The following is a 22,093-nucleotide window of genomic DNA, read 5'->3' as shown; positions in this document are numbered from 1 at the left end:
CCTCTGTTGTTCGTGTATGGATATGTTGAGCGCCCTGCGGCTGGCTGCATGCTCGAGGGACATGCACACGGCCATCGTCGAAGCGAGGCCTAAGCTTTTCAAGACACCCTGCTTGCTGCTATCTGGTCTTGCGAGATTGGCTCACCATGATATGGAGGCGTGCATGATGCCCCTCGACTTTAATCCGATCTCCATTAGCCGAAACTTCTTTGCAGGTATGTAGTGGGTCGCCGTACATCATTTCCCTCGACATCGATCCGATCACCATTGCCCGAAACTTCTTGGTAGGTATGTACTGGGTCGGCATGAACTCCCACTGGATGGCTGCCTTCAGAGAAGACGGTTGGTGCTCGTGAACTTCCAGACCTCCCATGAGAATATCCTTCCTCCGTTGGATTATATAGAGTATTACCATCGCGGTCCAAGTCATCTAGATTACTACGTCAGTTGGATGGACCTTGTTTTGCAGAAGATTGTAATCTGCCAAGTGCCCACACGACATGCGAATTACGTAGACTTCAAGCTAATTGCCTTGTTCAACCGCGGACTCGCCTATCTTTACACCGGTGCCTTCTTTAGCTGGAGACAACTCGGCTCGTAGTGGATCATTGTCAAAGATGATACACACTTCTGTGATGCTATTGAACACAATGGCATCATCTACGCGATCGACAAAGCAGATGGCACCACGTATTGCTGGGACGGCGCATGTAAGTTGTTTCCATCTCATGTTAATGATGACGCCATGACACTGTTTGAACTTTTTGTGATGATTGTCATATCCCTGTTTGAGCAGAATTTGAGTAGAACTATGGCAATGTATTAGAGATGCCGTAAATCAGCTATATTTCGAATGAGTTAATTCATGCAATTGTGACCATGTCATTACAGCCAATTTGTACCCTGAATAATCAAACGGTTAGGAATATATGGATATTATCCTTATTTTACAGTAATCTATATTCTACTACTAAATATGAGTGTGTATCAATGGCCATGTTAGTTTCCTCATTTTCATGATGTAGAAACATGCACCACACTGTTGGTTTCATCTAACCATACATTAGGGAAGTAAATGTGCATATGGAGAACTCTATATTTGGAAGTAGTGAAATCTTGCAATGCTTACCATGTGTACATACCTATATTCACCCTTCAGCAATCAATGGCTAGAATAATATCCTCACAAAAAATTTGCCCACAGAACACGAGTATATAACAATGCATGGTCTATTAGTTACCTTGAAGAATTTGTTTGTGAGGACAGAACATGATTACATAACATGCATGACATGGTAGTTTCCTGTGAAGAATTGATTGCGAGATAACATGAGTATAACCATGCATGGCACTTCTATATTTTCGAACCCAGTATACATTTCCCTGTATTTTCCTCCCAGTTCCAATAGGGACATATCAATGTTGTTTCTTGCATTATCCTACTCATACTCTGAGCAATGCTGATCTTACATTAACAATGCCTGTCCTTTTTGATATGATGCAGTGTCCCTACAGTTACTGCCCTTTGTAATCACACCACCTTTGCCAAAAACAGGGAAGCACAACTGGTTCCTCGCTCGATCAGACGACGACAAAAGACTGATGATCATTCGGACACATGAGCCGGAAAAGTTATATTGCAAAAACCCCACTCTATACAAGCACCGTGTAATACGTGAGTATCCGGACAGTGGCTGTTACGTCTATGAGCAGGATGCCAGCTTGTTGGGGCCTTTAGGATTTTTTAGTTGGAGGCAGGTAAACAGCCTTGGTTCACACTCTCTGTTTCTCGGATTCAATTATTCGATTAACCAGGAGATCACCGTTGGCAAGGACCTTGATGGCAGAGAGGCTCTGTTTGCTATGGAAAACTGTGTCTACACGGCAAGCCCTAGGAGTTCGGGAGAAAACTCCCCTGATTGTCAAGGATACAGCCTGCAGCCAAAAGAAGGTGAGAATGACAAAGGCATCCGGATTAACTTTGATCCTTGGATGTCTCAATTACGATAGGCAGTGATGTGGTTCAAGCTTTCAGGTTGATAGGTAATTGGGCTGTTGCATCAAAAGGGTGGAGTACTGGTGTCTCCGGATCACTGGTCGCTGAAGCGGGGCTGCAAATTATGATGGTGTTGGATCATCTCTTTGAATGACTTTGTTGTCTTTGCTGCTGGTTCTGGATGGGTAGTTCTTTCTTTTGTTATGCATATTCCTTATCATTTGGTCATCCTCGTCTATGTCATTCTTACTATGTAATAGTTGCTTCTGTTTAGAATGTCATTCTCGTCTGGATCCCGAGAGTCTGAGCGTTGCAGATGGGTGCGTTTTGGTGGTGTAGCAAGACTTCTTATGAACTATCATGTCTTGTTGTTTATGTCAGTAGTAGTCACTAGTCAGTGTTTGAATGTTGTATATATCGTTGTTTCGAACTGTTTATTGTCTCGAACTACTGGTGGGCTAAATGAGGGCATCACCATTCTCCAGTGTTCAGAGTATATCTCCTTTTTTCAAGTTATATAATTTGAGCTCAGTGTCTTTTCAATGATGTACACTTGTTTGGGCCAGTGAGTGTCGTTGAATATGGGCCGAGTAGTAATGCAATGCCAAATAGGTCAATTATGACTCTCAGGCCGGGCTCTCAAAAGATCCTGAAAAAAAAGGTCGGGCTCTCCAAAAAAGAAAGAATAAGGACTCTTAGGCCGACATGTGGGCGCCACCGGTGTTTTCGTGCGCTTGCGCGCCGAGAGCATATTGGCGCGTGCTCGAAATTCATGCTACCTTTTCATCCCCAGTCTCCCGCCCCCCCCCCCCCACCTCTGGAATCTCGATTCCTACTCTAGTTCCCCCAAATCCCCCTCCTGTACTCCCTGTACTCAAGCGTACTATCATGTCGCCGGTCAACGCGGATCGCCGAGCCGGAGATCCTGAGATCCGTCCTGCCTTCGGTCGATGCGTGCTGTCGCTCAACAGTGGCATGACGGCGCTTGACGACCAGTTTGTCGGCAAAGTGTTGATGGTAACCATCAACGGCGACCGGCCTCCCGTCTCGCCGGACGACCTTGTCAAAGCTCTTGGCATTGCGCACGGCATCCAAATAAGTGACTTGCTCGTCGAAGTCTGTCCGCCACCGGCTGATTTCTTCGTCAGGTTCCGGACAACTTTCGACTGCAGTCGTGTGTTCGAATCTTCCCGACGTTTGTTCTGCGATGGCGCGCTGGTGAGCTTTGATCGGTGGCACCCAGGATGGGGCTCGGTGCCCTCTGAGCTTGAGTTTTTAACAAATCTTACCTTCCACGGTATGCCTCGACGTGCTTGGAACAGCGAGTCCATGAACGAGCTTATCAACGACCTTGGAGGTGAGCTCGTAAGTATGTTTGTTCCTCCAGACAGCTGGGCTTTGACGGTTATGGCATGGATGAAGAAGCTGTCCACCATACCGAAGGTGATTGGTGTTGAGATACCAGTGCAGGAACCGGGGTTGTACTATTCATCGCCACCAAGCCGCCGCGGACCACGTTAGGGATGTACCTGTATCGAGTGTTCGTGCATGTCGAAGAAGTGGTCAATCCATCAATCGAAGTCTTGCCGCCGCTGCTGGTGCCAGGGTCCGTCAACGATGTCCATTACAGGAGTCAACGTCACACTTTCCCCATGTTGCTCGGAACGATGGATGGCACAGGGCCTACTCCATCGCGCGGCGGAGACCACTGCTTCTTTGGGAGAAGAGGCAGGGCTGGCTACCTGGATGTGCTCTAATTTGAGGTAACAACTGAATCTTGTCAGATACTGGTGAAATCCGAGCTATGGGTGTGAAGCACTGATATGCCAGTACATTTGATTGTGACCTGTTCTAATTTTGTACCTGATCTTTTTTAGAAAGGGTTGTACGTCAACTTGATGTGCTAGCAGAACTTATTGTGTTGTCTGTCTGTTTTCTTTGCACAACATTCAAGATATTTCCCTGTCATTGATAAAGACGATGAACTGTTATGTACGACTTCGTTGGTTTCAACATAGCCCTTCCCGTAGCGATTCACTGCTTCCATCATGATTGTGCCGCCTGCGTGAAATTTTTGTATGCAAGTTCAGTGTGCTATGATGTTCTATATGATTGTGTCAACTATATAAGTTTTTACTGAGCATCAACAATGCATATGGCTGAAAGATGTATTCACGAGCATCGCCCGATGGGTCTCTCTCTCTATCTCTCTCTCTCACACACACACAACAGCTTTTAATTAGGTTCCACTGTAATCTAACTTTTTTCTTAAGTTATTAATTGAGCTCAGTGACTTCAAAAAGTTGTACATAAGCCTTGTTTGGGCCTTTCCAGTGTTGCTGAATGTGGGCTGAGTAACCATGTTAGGTTGTACTGTACTACACATGACTTTTTTCAACATCAGCAATGCAACTGGGCCGACAGTTGTACACATATCCGGGTCAACTTGTTATTCTCCGCCCCGCTGAGCTGCAAACTTTCCTAGGAGGTATGCATTAGGCTTAACAAGAAAATGAACTTTAAGAAATAATAAATGGGATGTAATTATAATAACTCGACAGTTACTATGCACCAAACACGTAATTAGTTTGAAAAATATATTATTTTTGGAATTTGAAAATTTTAATTTCATTACTTGTTGCGCGCGCAATATTTCGTCGGATTTTAACGTAATACAACTTTATTTTGAAATTATATTTAACCTGACTAGAAATTTTGGATAAAAATATTTCGGATCCCATCAAAATGTGGGATTTTTTTTGAATTCTGTTTTGAGCGGTTGTTTGAAATTACTAATCGTTGTCCTAGCTAGAAGTTGGGATGTACTTTTAACAAACTGTAAATGGGCTGTACTAAATTCCATTAGAATTAAAAAATGGGTTGTACATTCTTACAAATTGCAAATGGGCTATATGTTCTCTGCCAAATCCAAGCTGTGGGCCTACTAAGTTGACGTGTACCAAGGGCTTTGTCAACTTAGTCAATATAAACGATTCTAGCTGCAGTGATCGTACGATGTCCATCCAACGGCCATGGTGCTTCTTCAACCTCTGGTCTTCTTGCTCCAGCCGCCCAAAGCAGCGCCGGTCGTGTCGCGTGCTCCTGCCTCCCGTGGCCGGTTGTGATGCCGCAGAGGCCTCACCGCCCCGTACTACTCCCACCGCTGGCCAGGACATCCCTCTACTCACCCACACCCCTTGTTATTCTGCGGCGACGGCAGCCTCACACCGCAGCCGAACCAGTGAACCCTCGTACTCCTCTTCGCGTGGGCATCCACTGCTGCATCTTCCCCGGCTCCGAGTCGTCCCCTTCCTAGTCCTCGCCGTCGTCCACCGCCCTGGTGCTCTCGGCGCGGCGTGGTCAACGTGGTCAATGACCGACTTCCATCGAAAGAGTACTGTACGTGGAGAGGCTGACAGCTGGGTCCAGGCGGCCGCAAGGAAGTGCCTCCTTATTACGCGCAAAATAATTATTCCTCCACCTGACAGCAGGGACCCACCGGACGGGCCACCTTATTTCGCGAAAAAAACGTTCCTCCCTGACTGCTGGGACCCATCGGACGGGCCAGCGTATTTCGCGAAAAATACGTTCCCCCCGCTGTCAGCTCGGACCCACCGGAAGTGCCTCCTTATTACGCACAAAAAAATGAATACTCCCCCTGCGATGGAGGCTGACTTGTGGGCCTACTAAGTTGACTGGGATGGGGGCCTTTGTCAACTTTAGTCAATATGAACGATTCTAGCTCCAGTGACCGTACGATGTCCATCCAACGGCCGTAGTGCTTCTTCAACCTCTGGTCTTCTTGCTCCAGCCGCCCAAAGCAGCGCCGGTCGTGCCGCATGTTCCTGCCTCCCGTGGTCGGCTGTGCTGCCGCGGAGGCCTCACCGCCCCTACTATTCCCACCGCTGGCCAGGCCCTGCAGCGACGGCAGCCTCACACCGTAGCCGAACCAGTGAACCCTCGTACTCCTCTCCGCGCGGGCTTCCACTGTCGCGTCTTCCCCGGCTCCCTGTCGTCCCCTTCCTAGGCCTCGCCATCGTCCACCGCCCTGGTGCTCTCGGCGTGGCATGGTCAACGTGGTCAAGGAACGACTTCCATCGGACGTGGATTGTACGTGGAGAGGCTGACAGCTGGGTCCACGGCCGCAGCAAGGAAGTGCCTCCTTATTACACGGAAAATAATGATTCCTCCACCTGACAGCTGGGACCCACCGGACGGGCCACTGTATTTCGCGAAAAAAACATTTCCCCCTGACTGCTGGGACCCACCAGCTACGTCTTCGCACGCAAGGAAGTGCGTCCGGGCAAAAAAAATGATTCGCCCCCTGACTGTTGGGACCCACCAGCTACATCTTCGCAAGCAAGGAAGTGCCTGACAGTCGGGACCCACCTGGTCGAAGCGTACGTAGCGTTGTCATTCTAGTCGCGAACGTGTGCGTACATCCTGGTTGATGTAGAGGCACGCACGTGTCCTAGTAGAGGCGCACACGTGTCGTAGTAGAGGCGCGCACGTACCATGTACACGTACGTACAGCGGCCAGGGTGCAAGAAAGAAAATACGGCCACGTATGTGTACATACGGGCGGGGTCTCGAACGCCTACTCGCGCATACATACGGCAAGGGCTCGTTGACATGGCTGGGTCGGATCGGAGAAACAGCGTCGTCGTCGTGTTCATGGAGAGGCAACGGAATGCGTCGTGTTCATGGGGAGGCAACAGAACGCGTCATGTTCATCGAGAGGCAACGAAACGCGTGGGAGCCAACCCGCTGGGTCGGAACGGAATGCGTGGTCGTATTCATCGGAAGGGCTTGGATGGAACAGGCGATGGAAACGAGGCCTGGCGTACCGCAGAACGAAGGAAACGGCCTTGTGTTCGACCGGCCATGTTCGAAACGAGATCTTGTTCATCGGGAGGGGTCTTGCGTACCGCAAAACGGAGTCAATGGACCTCCTACGGTTGAAACGGGGGTCCTGTTGATCGGGAGGGGTGTGGCGTACCGCAAAACGGAGGAAACGGACTTGTGTTGGAGCGCTACGGTCGAAACGGGGTCCTGTTCATCGGGAGGGGTGTGGCGTACCGCAAAACGGGACTCCAGGGGATACTGTTCATCTCCACCGTCGACCCCCTCCAGCCTCCACGGGCTACTGTTCATCCACTGTCGACCTCCTCCAGCCTCCACCTGCGACTGTTCATCCACGGGCTCCTGTTCATCCAGCCTCTACCGCGCGCTACTCCACCGGCTACTGTTCAACCACCCCTCCATCGTCTACTGTTCATCTAGCCCTCCACACAACGGGGTCCTGTTCAACTACCCCTCCACGGGCACCCCTCCACCGTCTACTATTCATCCAGCCCTCCACACCACAGGGTCCTGTTCAACCACCCCTCCACGGGCACCCCTCCACCGTCTACTGTTCATCCAGTCCTCCACCACACCACGGGGTCCTGTTCATCCAGAGGCAACGCCACCGCTCACTGTTCATCCAAACCCCCCCCCCCCCGCAACGCTCACTGTTCATCCCATCGATCGGCTTCAGTTAGCAGTAGTAGCGAAGGAATCGCTCGATCGGGTTCAGTTAACAGCCATCGATCGATCGCCCGGGTTCAGTAACGCGTAGCCTGCAGTGCAATCGCTCGGGTTCAGTTAGAGCCCAACGCCTCGCTTGGGTTTAGTTAGAGCCAACGCCTCGCACACACGCGCGTACGTGTACGAGAGAAACGCGCATCGCTCGGCCCCCGACCTCCCACCTTAACCGAGAACTCCCTGAAATTTTCCTCCCCCTCGCTTCTACCACGGTTTTTTCCATCATGGATGGCCCAAAGAATGTCATGCAGCTGCGTCTCCGGCCCGCCCAGGATGAAAAACCCATTTTCTATCATGAATTTTGTCATAGAAGTAGGAGCCTACCACATCTATGATGATACCGGGTTTTGTCACAATTATCGTCACGGATGTGTCTTTTTTTGTAGTGCTTATCACGAGATTCTCATCAATATGGACGTGGGTAACCCAATCGTGCCCGTTTGGTATGACTCCTCGATTATAGGCAAGTCCCAAATGGCCACGAGGAGGACGCTTGGTATTCACCCTCTTTATAAAGAGACCAAGGCTTTTCCTTTTTCCTCCTCGAATACAATCGAATCCTTCCCCCGCCTTGAGTTCCAACACCCAAATCTCAGGTCAGGCGCATCGGACCTTCAACCATGTCCGGATCCAACCTTCAAGGTCGGTGGGTGCCTTCCTCTGTCACAGAGGAAGACGTCAAAAAGTTAAGAGAGGCCAGGTTTCTGACCGGCGAAATCCCACATAGATTACCTGCTCGAGGGCAAGTCATTCCCACTCCCAAACCCTGCAAGAGTGTTGTGTTCGTATCTCACTTCCTCCGAGGGCTAGGCCTTGCTCTAGACCCCTTCGTGAGGGGGCTCATGTTTTATTATGGGCTGGATTTTCATGATCTGGCTCCGGATTCTGTCCTCCACATCTCGTCGTTCATCGTCGTGTGTGAAGCTTTCCTCCGCATTGTCCCTCACTTCGGCCTGTGGCTCAAGACCTTCAAGGTGGAGCCGAAGATGATCGAGGGGCGGCAAATAGAGTGCGGAGGTGCCGTAATAAGCAGAAGTGTCGATGCCCCATGGCTCGAGGGTTCTTTTCAGGAGGTGTCCAGCTTATGGCAACGAGAGTGGTTTTATATCACGGCCCCTAGGGGTACCAAGTGGGTGGCTGCCCCTGCCTTTCGCTCGGCCCACCTACCACGACTAACGTCATGGGTCAACAAGGGGCTAGACTGGGGGTCAGTAAAGGATGTGCCGATATTACAGAGCCGTATCCAAGATCTCCTCGAGAGAGATATCAGTCTAGTCACGGTGATGCAAGTCATGTTAATTCGTCGAACTCTGCCCTGCAAACATCGTCCCCTCCGCATGTGGGAGTTCAACCCGGAGGGACCGCGAGCTATTCATCATTTCCTCGGCATGACGCTCGAGGAGATGTACAAATTGTTCTTCGGACCATAAATAATGTGTCCGGACATCACCGAGGATGCGGGTCTGAACTGCAATCGTCCAGATACCCAAGTAAGTAGTCCTGCAACCGAACATGTTGTATTTTTATTTATCACATCATCATTCTGAAGAGCTGCTCTTTGACCAGGAGTGGATAACAAAGGCAAAAATGATCAGGTGTCCGGCCCCCCTTCCCGAGGTCTCACGGATCCTGTACTGGCCAGGATGCTGGAGCTCGCGCCTCATCAAGTGCCCTCAAGGGAAGATAAAGGGGGGAAGAAAGAGACTAGCACCTCCGCGAAGGAGGACAACCGGGGGGAAGAAACTAAAATCCCCCCTTCTCAAGGAAGGAAAAGGACCACCTCTGGGGACCCGGAGACAATGATCTCCAAACGGGGGAAGAAATCTTCGCCAGAGGGTCCTGCCCCGGGGGATACCCCGGCCGCACAATGACCGCAAGGGGGTCAGCCCTCTACGGAGCTGTAAGTGGAAAGGTATTTGATAATAAAAATATCCTGCATCACTCCTGAGAAAATAACCAAGGTATTTATCTTGTAGTCCGGATCATAGCCCCTCTCGGCAGAGTTCGTCTTCGGGGGATCTTCTTCCGGAGATGATGGAGAGCGAAACGCCTCCCCATGCTATCCCGCCTTACGAGGCGGGCGACCCCGAGGTGTCGTCGCGGAGGGCTTCTCCTGATTCGGCAAGGCCAAAAGGTAATCCTTCGGCCACCCGAAGTCCTCAGTATCCGGCTCTTGAAGCGAGCAGCCGAAAAAGTCTGGCACCGTCTAGTATGCGATCGGACGCACTGAAGGATCTGCTAGAGCAAGCGGCTATCTCAGAGGCACATCGTACACTAATGAATACGGTGTTTGAGAAGATTTCATCCGCCGAAAGCGGGTTGCATGAAGCTTCTATGAGTCTGCTGAAAGGTTTTGAGGTACGTGAAATAGTGTGTATTTTTAGCAGTACCGCACATATTAAGTGTGCCCTATGCAGATAGTAGCCCCTGAGACTCTGGTTGCTGGCGAGAACGGCAGCAAACAGAGGATCATAGTCCCAGGTAACAAATAGGCCGCCTTCATATGCAGATGGCGGAAGGTCCGGTGGATGGCCGGACTGGTGAATTTGCCGAGCTGAAGAAGCAACTTGATGCGGCAGATGCCGACATGGCGCTTGTCACCAAGCGGCTCGACGAGGCACAGGGTATGTTATTTCTCCAGTGATCAACACATAATAAGAGGAGCTTGATGCTAGTATCTTTAATATGTGTGTGACTGTAGATGGAGCTGCCGCGGTGGAGACCCTTCGGGCGGAACTTGCCCGAGCCAAGGAACAAGCCAGGAATAGCGATGCGGCCGCTCTAAAGGCGGTCGAAGAGCTGAGAGCCGAACAGGCTGCACATTGCCGAAACAAAGAAGTGATGGCCAAGATGGCTGTTGAGTTGAAAGATGCCGCCGACCGTTACTAGCTCCTTGAGAGAGAAGACCGAGCGAAGGCGACGGACTTGGAGAAGGCCGCGGCAGCAGCCAAGGAGGCCCGCTCTAAAATTAGAGCGGCAAAGGAAGAGCTGCGTCAAGCTGGAGATATCACCGCTGGGAAGCCCTTCTTGTTGCGGACAAAATTCGGAGATCCAAAGTACGCCTCTCTTGATAAGCTACGGAGTTTTGCAGATGCATACGTGGATTTGGCAGCCAGTGCCGCTGATGCGACCAAATACTTCAGGGATCAAAAAGATCGTGAAGCGGAAAGGCTGTTTTGGTCACAATTTGATGGTCTAGTGCGTCCGCTGCTGTTGAATGAGCGCATGACCGAGTGGGCCGAGCTCCATAGGTTGTCCGGGCTTGCCATGAGGTCTGTTGTGGATCATCTGTGGCCGGAAGGGCCAAGGCCGAATAGTTATTTTAGTTTAGTGCAACAGTTCCTTGGTGTTGTGCCGCACATCAATGCCATAAAGAGGTCGGCGTGCATAGAGGGCGCGCAGATGGCACTTGCCCGTGTCAAGACATGTTGGGCAGAGATGGATGCGACCGCTGTTGCAGGCCAGAGTTCGGACGTAGACCGGGTAGCGGCCGAACATTATTATGAAGAAGTCCTAGAAGGCGCTCGTGTAATAGAGTCTCAGTGCTCGAAGGGTATCATGTTTTAGTGACATCCATCCCAATTAAAAAAACAACGTGTTACTGAATTGTAAAGGCTATTTTTCTACTTTTGCCTGAAAGTGTGATGATGCCACCTGTGCGGCCGTTCATGTATATATATGTATATAACCTGAAAGTTTGCAGTCGTCGGCTTCAGCCCCCATGCATATAATGCGGGGGTGTTCGCAGACGCGTTTTCACACTTGATCCAACATCTTGGTCCATTAAGGAGGTGATAGCGCAGCGAACGAGGCAATCGTACTATATTGCTTTAACACTTTCACTTAGCCATAGGAGTTTGACAGTGGGGCTACTAATAGCCCCTGGTGGCTCCGCGCTCATCCTAATACGGGGCGCATACATGCCTGGCCGGGAAACGGCCCTTCGTTAATGCGGAGGAATCCCGAAGATTCCGCTAGGTCATCGAGTGGTTGACCAGTCTCACGCTTTATCATGATAGTCAATTTTCGGCTTTCTCTAGTGAGGTGCTCCCAGATGAACCAGGGCACAATCGCAGTAGTTCTCCCAGTGCCGCCTTATCCGATAGAGCGGAACGTAAGGTAGCAAAACGCGGGAGCCGGGCAAACCCAACATTTGACCAAAGACATGATTCGGAGCTGATGCATATAAGGCCAAACTCGCGACACCAAACACTCCCTAAGGTATTCGGTCTTTGAAATATATACCAGGCCAAATGATGCCCTTGGATAATGAGCCCCTAGTGTCCGGGTACGAGCAATATTCTGACGTGGCCACATGCCAAGAACGTCAGCATCCTTCTCGGTTGTATTGAGAATCCGGAGGATGTGAACAACAAAAGACAGTAAAAAGGGTTTACGCACGGTCTTAGTCTAAAGAGAAACCTTGGCAAATTAGATGCAATTGATAAGCACTATGATTTGTATGGGTAAACTAGTGTTGATAGACATGAGCAACTAGAACTCAGGGCTTAGGGCCGAGCTTGACAGATTGCTGAAACAAGAAGAAGCTAAGTGGAAAGAGAGAGATAAAATTGATGAGCTCCTGCAAGGGGACTGTAGTACAATATTTCTTCATGCTGAAGTAAATGGAAGGAGAAGAAAAATAATAATATAACTTACCTAGAGTAGGAAGAAGGCAAGATTGAGGGTGACAGAAATGTTACAGATTATATGACCAAGTATTATAAGGATTTCTTTGGACATTCAGAGATATCCACCATATCTCTAAATACTAATAATCCTAGGACTATTCCTAGTGATGTTGTTGATAAGCTAACAACGAAATTTTTCTTAGAGGCAATTAAGAATGTAGTGTTTGGTACGGATCATACTAAATCACCAGACCCTGATGGGTTTCCTGCTTAGTTTTATCAGCACTTTTGGGACCTGGTTAAGAATGATATTAAAACTTCGTTTGATGATTTTCATAATGGTCCGTTAGGCATATCCAGACTTAATTATGGTATTATTACCTTAGTCCCTAAAATTAAAGATGCAAATCAAATTCATAAGTTTAGGCCTATTTGTGTGCTAAATGTGAGCTTTATTTTTTTTACTAAAGTACTTATGATTAGACTTAATGGGGTTGCTGGGGAGGTGGTTTTCCCAATACAAAGTTTCTTTATTAAGGGTAGGTATATTATGGAAGGTGTGCTTATTTTGCATTAGGCCTTGAATAACATACATCATAGAAAGCAAAGTGCTATGTTTTTCAAGGTGGATTTTAAAAAGCTTATGACATAGTAAAATGACCTTTTTGTACTACAGATGCTCAAAATTATAAGTTTCCCAAATAAATGGATTGATTGGTTAATGGATAACATAAAGGCTGATATGGACAACCACAATATCTTTAGCCTGGAGGGGTGGAAGGACATCCTTTTTGGGAAGAATCTCCAGGTTGGGCAGGCCGTTCTAGTCACTATCAGGAACATTGCACACCCCAACTCGAGGATGATGATTAAGTAAGATCCGTACATGTGATTGAGGTCAAGTGTGTTGCTGGGCCGCGGGTGTGTGAGTTGTCTTAATTAAACTGCTTAGTTCTCTTGTGTTGACAATGACTAGCTAGTTCCCTTGAAGTTGTGAGATTGTAGGTTAAGTGATTGTTCTATATATATATGTTTGGTCATTGTTAAACTTAGGGGCTGTTTGGTTGCCACCCTGACAGAAATTGCTTTGCCTTAGCGCCTTCTTGTAACCTATCTGAGGTCTGTTTCGTTGCCTGGCCTATATGTCCTAGCGGTGTAGTTAGCTTGGCCTAGAAATAAAATATAGGAAAAAAATGTATGCTTAGCACAAGCATTGTGGTTAGCCTGGCCCAGACCTTTTTTTTCCTGCGCGCCTGGCGTGTTGCAGCTACTGCCTAGCACTAAAAAGTCCAACAAAAGTATTTAAGGAAAAAAAGGGTGCTAGGAGAGGGCAACGATCAAATAGGTTTATACTATGCTAGCATGGCCAGACAAAATATTCCAACTCCTCAGGCAACATTTTTTCTAGGCACGGTGCCTATGCCTCCAACCAAACAGCCCCTTAATGTTGGTATGGTTTATACTATTTCATATGTGCCGCTGCCATGCGAGATGCACTGTTATTGTGCTACAGGTTATTTTTGGCTGGAAAATATGCTGATGCATGCATATTGCATATTACATGAAACGCCGCTAGGTCAGGAATTATAGTGGTGAAGTTGGACACATGACACCCTATCAGTATCTATATTACTGGTGATGTGGGCTACCAACACCATCACTATTTTTATCAGTGGCGCCATATTGATGCCGTCAGGTGTCCATGCCACCAAGGCACCTTTTGCCACGCCGCTAATGTTTCCTACGCTAGTGCAACAAGCAGTTGAGGTATGAATGGGTATAACCCCAGAAACATTAACCCTAAGCAACACATAGGTCCAACGGAGATATGAATGAGTATAACACCAGGAACATTAACTCTAAGCAACACATAGGCTTCCTCATCCAAAAACGCTAAACCCTACCTTTTCTAACCGACTACCACTATGCAACAATGACATATACAATCTTAGAGTTGCAAAATGCATGTGTAAACCATGCAAAATCCTTATGATCATCTCAAAGAGTAAAAAAACTTAGAGTAAGAACGGGAGAGGGCTTAGGGCGGGCAAACTAATTGTAACCATGTGTTGGCCTACCGTGGTTGAAGGCGAAGCTCCATCGCTGCCTGAGTGATGATCATCGATGTCTAGTTCAACGGCGGCACATCCAGGATCACCACCACCTCTATCACTGCCGAGCACAACCTCGAGAGCGTCGAAGACCAAGGAGCAAGGGCTTGATTGTCTCGATTGCGATTTTCTAAGGTCCTCGAGGCAAAGTAACCATGGCTCACGTCTCTGATGCTCTCCTTGCTCTTCTCACATATGAGGCGCGTGCGAGATTTGGTCGCGTGGCATGCCATGTCGGCAGGGGGGCTCGACTCAGTTGCTTTTGTTTGAAGTGGCACCAGCATCAAAGTTAATGGACTAACTATTGCGATTTCGATTTAAAAAAAACCATTGCGATTTCACAACATGTTGTACAAAATTGCAGTGTAATTATCTTGATTATTTCCCTTGTTTTACTTCGGCGTTTGTTGATTTTTTTTTAAAAGGAGAAAAATCCTCAGCCTCTGCATCAATCGATGTATGCAGCCATGACAGCATTTGTTGATGATTTGTCCGGTAAAGAAAAATGGAACCAGTGCCTTTGGTTGACTCGCTACAGTCCAGTCGTCGTCGTTGTCGTCTCCAAATCACTGCTTCACTAGGTCCACACGGTTGGTGGGAACCTTTTTGTTGATTATTATATCCCCAAATCTACATGCAAGGCGTGACTGCAGTCGCCGCGTCGTCATCCCCAAATCACTACTCCGCTGCTGCTCCTTGACCAGCGACGACCACCTTCTCCCCGAGCTCCCGTCGCACCACCCTGTACTGAGCACTGTAGTCCCCTCCCGGCGCAGATCCGGCCACGGATCTGGCGGCAGCCACCCACCACCTGTTCGACTTCGCCGCCGCACCGCGTCGCTCCGAATCACTTGGTTACTTCTTGGCTCTTGCCCTCCTCATTCACCACCGACGACCCGCATCCTCCGTCTCCCGCCGCACCACCACTGCCACGCACTCATACTCCACCTCTTGTTGCAGATCCGGCACTTCCATCCACCTCCGTCCGCGGATCCAGGGCAGCCATCCACCTCCGTCTCGAGGTACGCATCGCCCGTTCGACTTCGCCGTGCAACACTGCGGCATTCGCATTGCCTCGCCTCCTCCGTCTCCCGCCGCACAACCCCGTGCTCATACTCCACCTCCCGCTGCAGATCCGGCACGCCCATCCACCTCCGGACGCGGATTCGGCGCAGCCACCCACGCACCGTGCGTCCCTGTCCCTACCACCTCCCCAGTCACGCCTCACCCGTTCGACTTCACTGCCGCACCACTGCAGTACCGCATCGCTTCTCCAACTCTCGGGACAAGATGTCGGTGAGCGCGACGATGGGGGTGATGAAGCCCCTCCTCGACAAGCTCGCCGCGTTGGCGGGCGGCGAGTACAGTAAGCTCAAAGGGGTGAAGAAGCAGGCGTCCTTCCTCGAGAAGGAGCTCAGCGCCATGAACGCCGCACTCGAGAAGATGGAGCTCATGGACGAGCTCGATCCGGTTGCCAGGGACTGGAGGGACCATGTCAGGGAGATGTCCTATGACATGGAGAACTGCATCGACGACTTCGTGCGCCAGTTTGGAGAAGGTAATGCAAAGCTAGGATTCATCAAGAAGACTGCTCGAAGCCTCAGGATGTTGGGACAGCGCCACCGGATCGCTGATCGAATGGAGGAGCTCAAGGTTCTTGCACTGGAGGCAAATGAACGCCGCATCAGGTACGTTTCAATCTGTTTTCCAGAACAATTTTGCAGATTCCCCATTGTATATGTTACTATTTTGTTATTATAAAGGGGTACAAAGAATTATAATAGCATAGATGACATCACAATTATGCTATATGTTGTAACCAATATGTATATTTTATTATCAAAAACAAAAACGTTGAGAGCAACCCGTTGTAAAACAATCAAGTATGACTACCTCACTAAACATCTTCTAGGTACAAGATCGATGAATTCAATCCTAATTCTAGCTCTGTGGCTATTGATCCTCGGATGTCGGCAATATACACCAAGGCTGCTGGTCTTGTGGGTACAGATGGTCCAAAGAAGGAGCTTGTTAATTTGTTGACAAGTAAAGCAGAAAAGGAGCTCAAGGTGGTGTCAATTGTGGGATTTGGAGGACTAGGTAAAACGACACTTGCCAAACAGGTGTACGATGAGATCAGAGGGCAGTTTGACCATACAGCCTTTGTTTCCGTATCCCAAAAACCTAACATGACAGGGCTTCTCTATCGTATACAACTAAAACTTGGGATGAATCGGTCTTCTCGTGTTTGTGAGGTGGAAGACATTACTGATGATCTTCGAAATTATCTCACACACAAGAGGTAATATTTACTTCAATAGTCACCGGTGTTTTTGCATGGGCAAGCTATGTTACCTTTGAATAATTGTTTGATTTGATCAACATTCATTTAAATGCTTGTGGCTTGCACGGTTTGGGAGAATAACACAGTAGAGGCATACATTTTGATAAGTTCATTCGATTTTAAAGGAATCTTTGAAAATGCATCAATTTGCAATGTTGCTACAGTCAAAGAGACACCACATTATTCATCTTGTTTGGACCTATGCCTTTGACCTAGGATCCAAAATCAAAACTGGATTCTAAATATTAAGGGTGTTTGAATACCACAAAAATTGAAATCATAAATTCCAAGTCCAATTCCAGTGTGTTAAAATTGTACTTCCTGAGCCGCATTTTTTTATTTACCTTTTGCCTTTTCTGTGCTGTGCATATTTTTACATAAGATTTTGCATATGGGCAGGCTCTTACATGTAGATTGGTTGCTGAAGTCAAATATTGTAATTAAAGAACTAATTTAGCCTTTGGAGTACCAGGGATTAAATCCTTATATCTGAATAAAGTAATTACATTTATAACAGCATATATATGTACTATGCTTGCACATGTCCGTGCAACGTGCAACCGATTGCTGTACTGGAAGACGATCCATCATAATGCAAGCTTCCTTACCCATTAATTTTGATTTTGTTGACTCCTAACACATCATGCAATCTTTTTGTGGCATCTGGTCTTGAAATGTCATATCAGCGTGCTAGTTTAGCCCAAGGAATGGTAGATTTGCTTGAATCAACTTTTCCTTTTTTTTGGGTTCGTGTTTGATATCCAACTGTACTTATATAACACGTGGAAACTTTTTGCAGATACCTTATTATAGTTGATGACATGTGGGACCAGTCAGCATGGAATACTATAAGCCGCGCCTTTCCAGAAAGTGCTAATGGGAGTAGAGTAATAATAACCACACGAGTAGAAAGTGTGGCTTCTGCGGCATGTTGCAGTCGCCCCGAGTTCATTTACAGAATGAAGCCCCTCAACAAGCAAGACTCAAAAAAATTGTTTTTTGGTAGAGTATATGGGTCTGAAGATGACCATCAATTTGAAGAAATTACAGCTGAAATTCTGAAGAAGTGTGGGGGACTTCCACTTGCAATCATTACTATAGCTAGCCTATTAGCTAGTCGTCCTGAAAAGTTAAGGGATGAGTGGGAGAGCATCAGGAATTCTCTTGGAACCCATTTTGCTGTAAACCCCACAGTGGAAGGGGTGAAGAATATATTAAACCTTAGCTACATCCATCTTCCCCTTCATCTCCGGGCATGTTTTCTTCACCTTGGTATATATCCAGAAGACCGCGAGATTGAGAGGGATGATTTGGTTCGACAATGGTTGGCTGAAGGACTTGTCAGTAAATTGCATGGGCAAGACTCTGAGGTTGTTGCCAAGAGCTATTTTAATGATCTTATCAATAGAAGCTTGATTCAGCCTGGATGTAATAAGGATGGCGAGTTGGTATCGTGCAGAGTACATGATATGATGCTCGATTTGATCCTAAGCAAGTGTGAAGAGCATAATTTTCTGAGAGTTGAATGCAGTCCTGAAGAGATGGCAAGAGATCATGGCCGAAAATACAAGGTCCGTCGTATATCCATGAACTTCAGTAATGGTGGTGTAGCAGATGAGGCAACATCAAGGGTCATCCCTTCTAGTGTATCACAAGTTCGATCACTTGCACTCTTCGGGGAATCCAAGTACATGCCCCCTCTTTTGCATTTTAAGCATCTCAGGGTGTTTCTCTGTAAAAGTTTGGGCCACGAACCAATTGATCTTACTGCTATTAGCCAATTGGTGCAACTGAGGTATTTAAAGGTTTCATGTGGAGATGAAATCAAACTCCCTACTAAAATGGAAGGGCTTGTGCATTTGGAGACACTGGATTTAAATTGCAGCTGGGGCTTACAAATCCCATCGGATATAGTTAACTTGCCCCGCTTATCCCACTTGGAAGTTCCATACGGAACCGAAGTGCCTAAAGGGATCAGGAAAATGAAATCATTGCACACTTTGATTGGGTTTTTCCAGTACCCGAATTCGTTGGAGGATATTGAGGGACTCGGTGAGCTTACTAGTCTGAGACGCGTGGTTCTCTCAGTATCTTCACTAGACCGACTTGAGATAGCGACATGGGTTGCTTTGGCGCATTCTATTGAGATGTTGCATGACCTCAGATATCTCGGAATCATTGGCGGTGCCTCTTATACGAGTGACCTGCTAGACTCATTATCAAATCCTTCTCGTCATATCAAGGTACTTGAGCTGGGTTGTCTTAGGATGCCTAGAGTTCCCAAATGGATTTGTGGTCTCCAATGCCTCTGCCGGCTAGAGCTGAATGTTGACACGTGCACTGACGAGTTGCACGCTCTTGGAAAGCTGCCCTCTCCCGTGCACCTCAGTTTACAGCTGTGGAGCATCCCTGAAGATAGCACTGTCATTTTCTCTGCGGGATCATTTCCAGTTCTAGAGTTATGTGAATGTAAATCAAAGTATGATGTTACTGCCTACCTGGCCTTTGGGGCAGGGGCTATGCCCAAACTAAGTTGGCTTGGACTACAGTTCGACAAGAGTAACTGGGGCGGCGCTACACCAGTTGGCTTGGAGCACCTGTTGGAGCCTCAAGACTATCATTGTATACATCACCTGCGGCCCCGAAGAAGTGAAGGATGAAGCAGTAGCAGAGTCTGCCTTCAGGAACTGTAGGCAGCTGCATCCAAATCGTCCCCGTCTTCACATCTACAATAGACCACGATAAAAACAGGTGGTCGTATGGCGTGACACCACTTCTTTTTTGTGGCCGCTCGTGCGATCTTACCCAAATTCCGCGCAAGACCGGCCATATTCGAGCCGGGAGGGCGCAAATCGTGGTGGTTCTGCAAAGGGCAGAAGAGAGGCCATGCCCTCCTTGGGTGATCTCTTGTGGAGGCCGAGGACGAGGCGGAGATTATTCTTCTCGTGGCGGAGATCGTCATCGCCGGAGTAGTCCGGAGCAGGTTCCGGCATGTGGCGGGGTGGTTGTGGTGGTGCTGCTGGGCTCCTTGCAGCTTCTGGACGCGGAAGCTGCGGCCATTCTTCTGCTTCCTCGGCGGACCGGAGGAAGCGGCCCACGTCGCTGCCGGAACAGGAAGAGCGGTCCTGTTGCGGCGGGCGAGGGCATGGCGGCGGAGACCGGGAAATAGGACGGCGGTAGCAGCGGCGGCGCGGACGAGGACGACGAGCGCGGTTTGGAACGGGCCAAGCGCTCCATGGCTCCAAGCCGAGGAGTTGCGACAGTTGGTCAAGCTTCTTCAGTTTGGCCTCAATTCGGAAGTGATCAACCAAAATGTGGCCGAAAGTTGCAGGCAAGCCGAGGCTGTGGACGTTGAAGTCCTATTCAGCGAAATTCGATGCGACAGTTCGTCAGGTAATTGCTTGCTGCTCACCATCGTGATATTTTTTTTACTTTTTTTTCAGTCCTGTGTTCAAAGTTAAGCAATAGAGGAACATTGGCTGTCAATTCTGTTCGAGAATCGCGAACAAACAAATTAAACTGACAATGCTTACTCAACTGTCTACAGAACTTAATTGCGTATTCATAGTTCTTCCTAGAATGATGTGGTTCCAAAAGAGCTAGGACTTGCTGTAATCTTGTGGTGTTTCTAGCATTAGGCAATGCACATTTTTGAAGCCAACCCCGCAAAAAAAAATGGAGCCAAATAAAGCTTGAACAGTTTTGTTTCCTTTGTTCTGTTGTATTTCATCACCATTCTGCTACTTAGAGTACTGTCCAATAATGAACTAACTTCAGTACTATCTTCATCAGATCTTCCTTTGAAGTGGATCGGAGAAAGCGAAAGGCTAGTGCAAACATGTTTGAAATGACTTGTGAAAATGCGCCCTTCTTCATCTCCATCGATGAAATTGATTTTTTGTGTTGCCAATATGGAGAAGCCAATGAAAGTGAGTTGGTCAAGATTCAAGAGTCAAGACGGAGCTGCTCGTCCAGAACTCCAGATGCACGTGACATCTTCAGACATTGTAGAGCACCTTCCAGTGTCTTCTTTTATCGACAAATTGGCCAGAGATTTGTCCTTCATTTAAGCAGAATATAGTGGCTCAGATTATTATGAGAAAACTAACCCGCTTGCATGTAAGTGTTTTCAAATTTGTAATGAAATAATAACATTTGTCCTTCAGACATGGCGTACTGCTCTTTGTAGTATGACATTTGCACTTTTACTTATGATTTGATATAAGTTTTCGCTTTATACCTTTTTAGTTTAATTTACCTACGAGTTACTCCCTCCATCCTATAATATAAGACGTTATTACATTCAATATACTCACATGTTGGATGTAATAACATGTTATATTTTGAGACGGAGGGTGTAGTTTATAGTCGTACAGTTGAATCCAATGTTGATCTTTTGTGTATTTTGGTTGCAAAGTGAATGAGTGTGAAACAACCAAATTTGTTGGTGGGCGTGATCCTTATCTTCTTTTTCACTTAAGCACTAGCCTTTTACAGTCTCAGCATGGGCATCGTCCTCCAACTAGCACGGTGTTTTGCACAAATATGTTTGATGGAATCCTCAGTTTACTAGAAGTCTGGACCTGTGTAATAAGCATGTACTTCCTCTGTAAAGAAACATAAAATCTTTTAGACTACACCATTGTGCTGCCTACAGAAAAGTGACAGATTATGGATGCATCTCCCAAAATTTCATTGTGGCCTACATCGCGAAAAACAAATATTTTTACAGTTTTTGTATCTGACTGCCTGAACCCTTAGTGTACCGCTTATTTCTTGGGTTGCCTTTATTTATGTTTATATCGGTCCAGCGTTGCCTGCATATCGTATGGCTGGGGCTTGTGCGCCAGTTGAGCGTCTCTGCCCACTAGTAGAAAACAGGGCTTTGGTTGGGGCCTGGCCAACCCATTAGTCCCGGTTCAGCCATGAACCGGGACCTATGAGGCCATACGTCCCGGTTCGTAAGCCCAGGGGGCCGGCCGAGGCCTCGTGGGCATTGGTCCCGGTTCGTATGGACCCTTTTGTACCGGTTCATGGCACGAACCGGAACCAATAGGTCTCGCTCCTGGCCCACATACATTTTTCCCGGTTCGTGGCTTGAACCGGGACAAAAGGTTGGGCTTTAGTCCCGATTTCAGGCACGAACCGGGACAAATGAGTTGCCTATATATACCCCATCGCCGTGGCAGAGCACTCCACAGTGCTTTGTTTTTTGGTGGCCGGCGAGGGGAGGGCATTTGGGTGCTCTAGCTCACCTCCTATGCACATGAGGTGTTCGATGAAATGCCCGAGCCACACTAGTTAAGTTTTCTTCTCTCGAAGCTCGACCTCCAAGCTCCATTTTCCCCGAGATTTGCATAGGATTAGCGGTCCGTCACATCCTGTCCCCGTCTTCACTGTCGTCGATCGCCCGCGCTGATCTCGT

At 48.0% G+C, this 22,093-nt stretch overlaps 1 pseudogene; it reads left to right on the top strand.

Annotated features, from left to right (window-relative positions):
* Positions 1–14,962: 14,962 nt before the first annotated feature.
* On the top strand, positions 14,963–20,689 carry LOC123070006 (disease resistance protein RGA5-like; annotated as a pseudogene).
* The last annotated feature ends 1,404 nt before the right edge of the window (positions 20,690–22,093 follow it).

This window comes from Triticum aestivum, chromosome 1A (assembly GCF_018294505.1).
Source record: "Triticum aestivum cultivar Chinese Spring chromosome 1A, IWGSC CS RefSeq v2.1, whole genome shotgun sequence".
Lineage (NCBI taxonomy): Eukaryota > Viridiplantae > Streptophyta > Magnoliopsida > Poales > Poaceae > Triticum > Triticum aestivum.
This window is presented reverse-complemented; position numbering and strand designations above follow the sequence as displayed.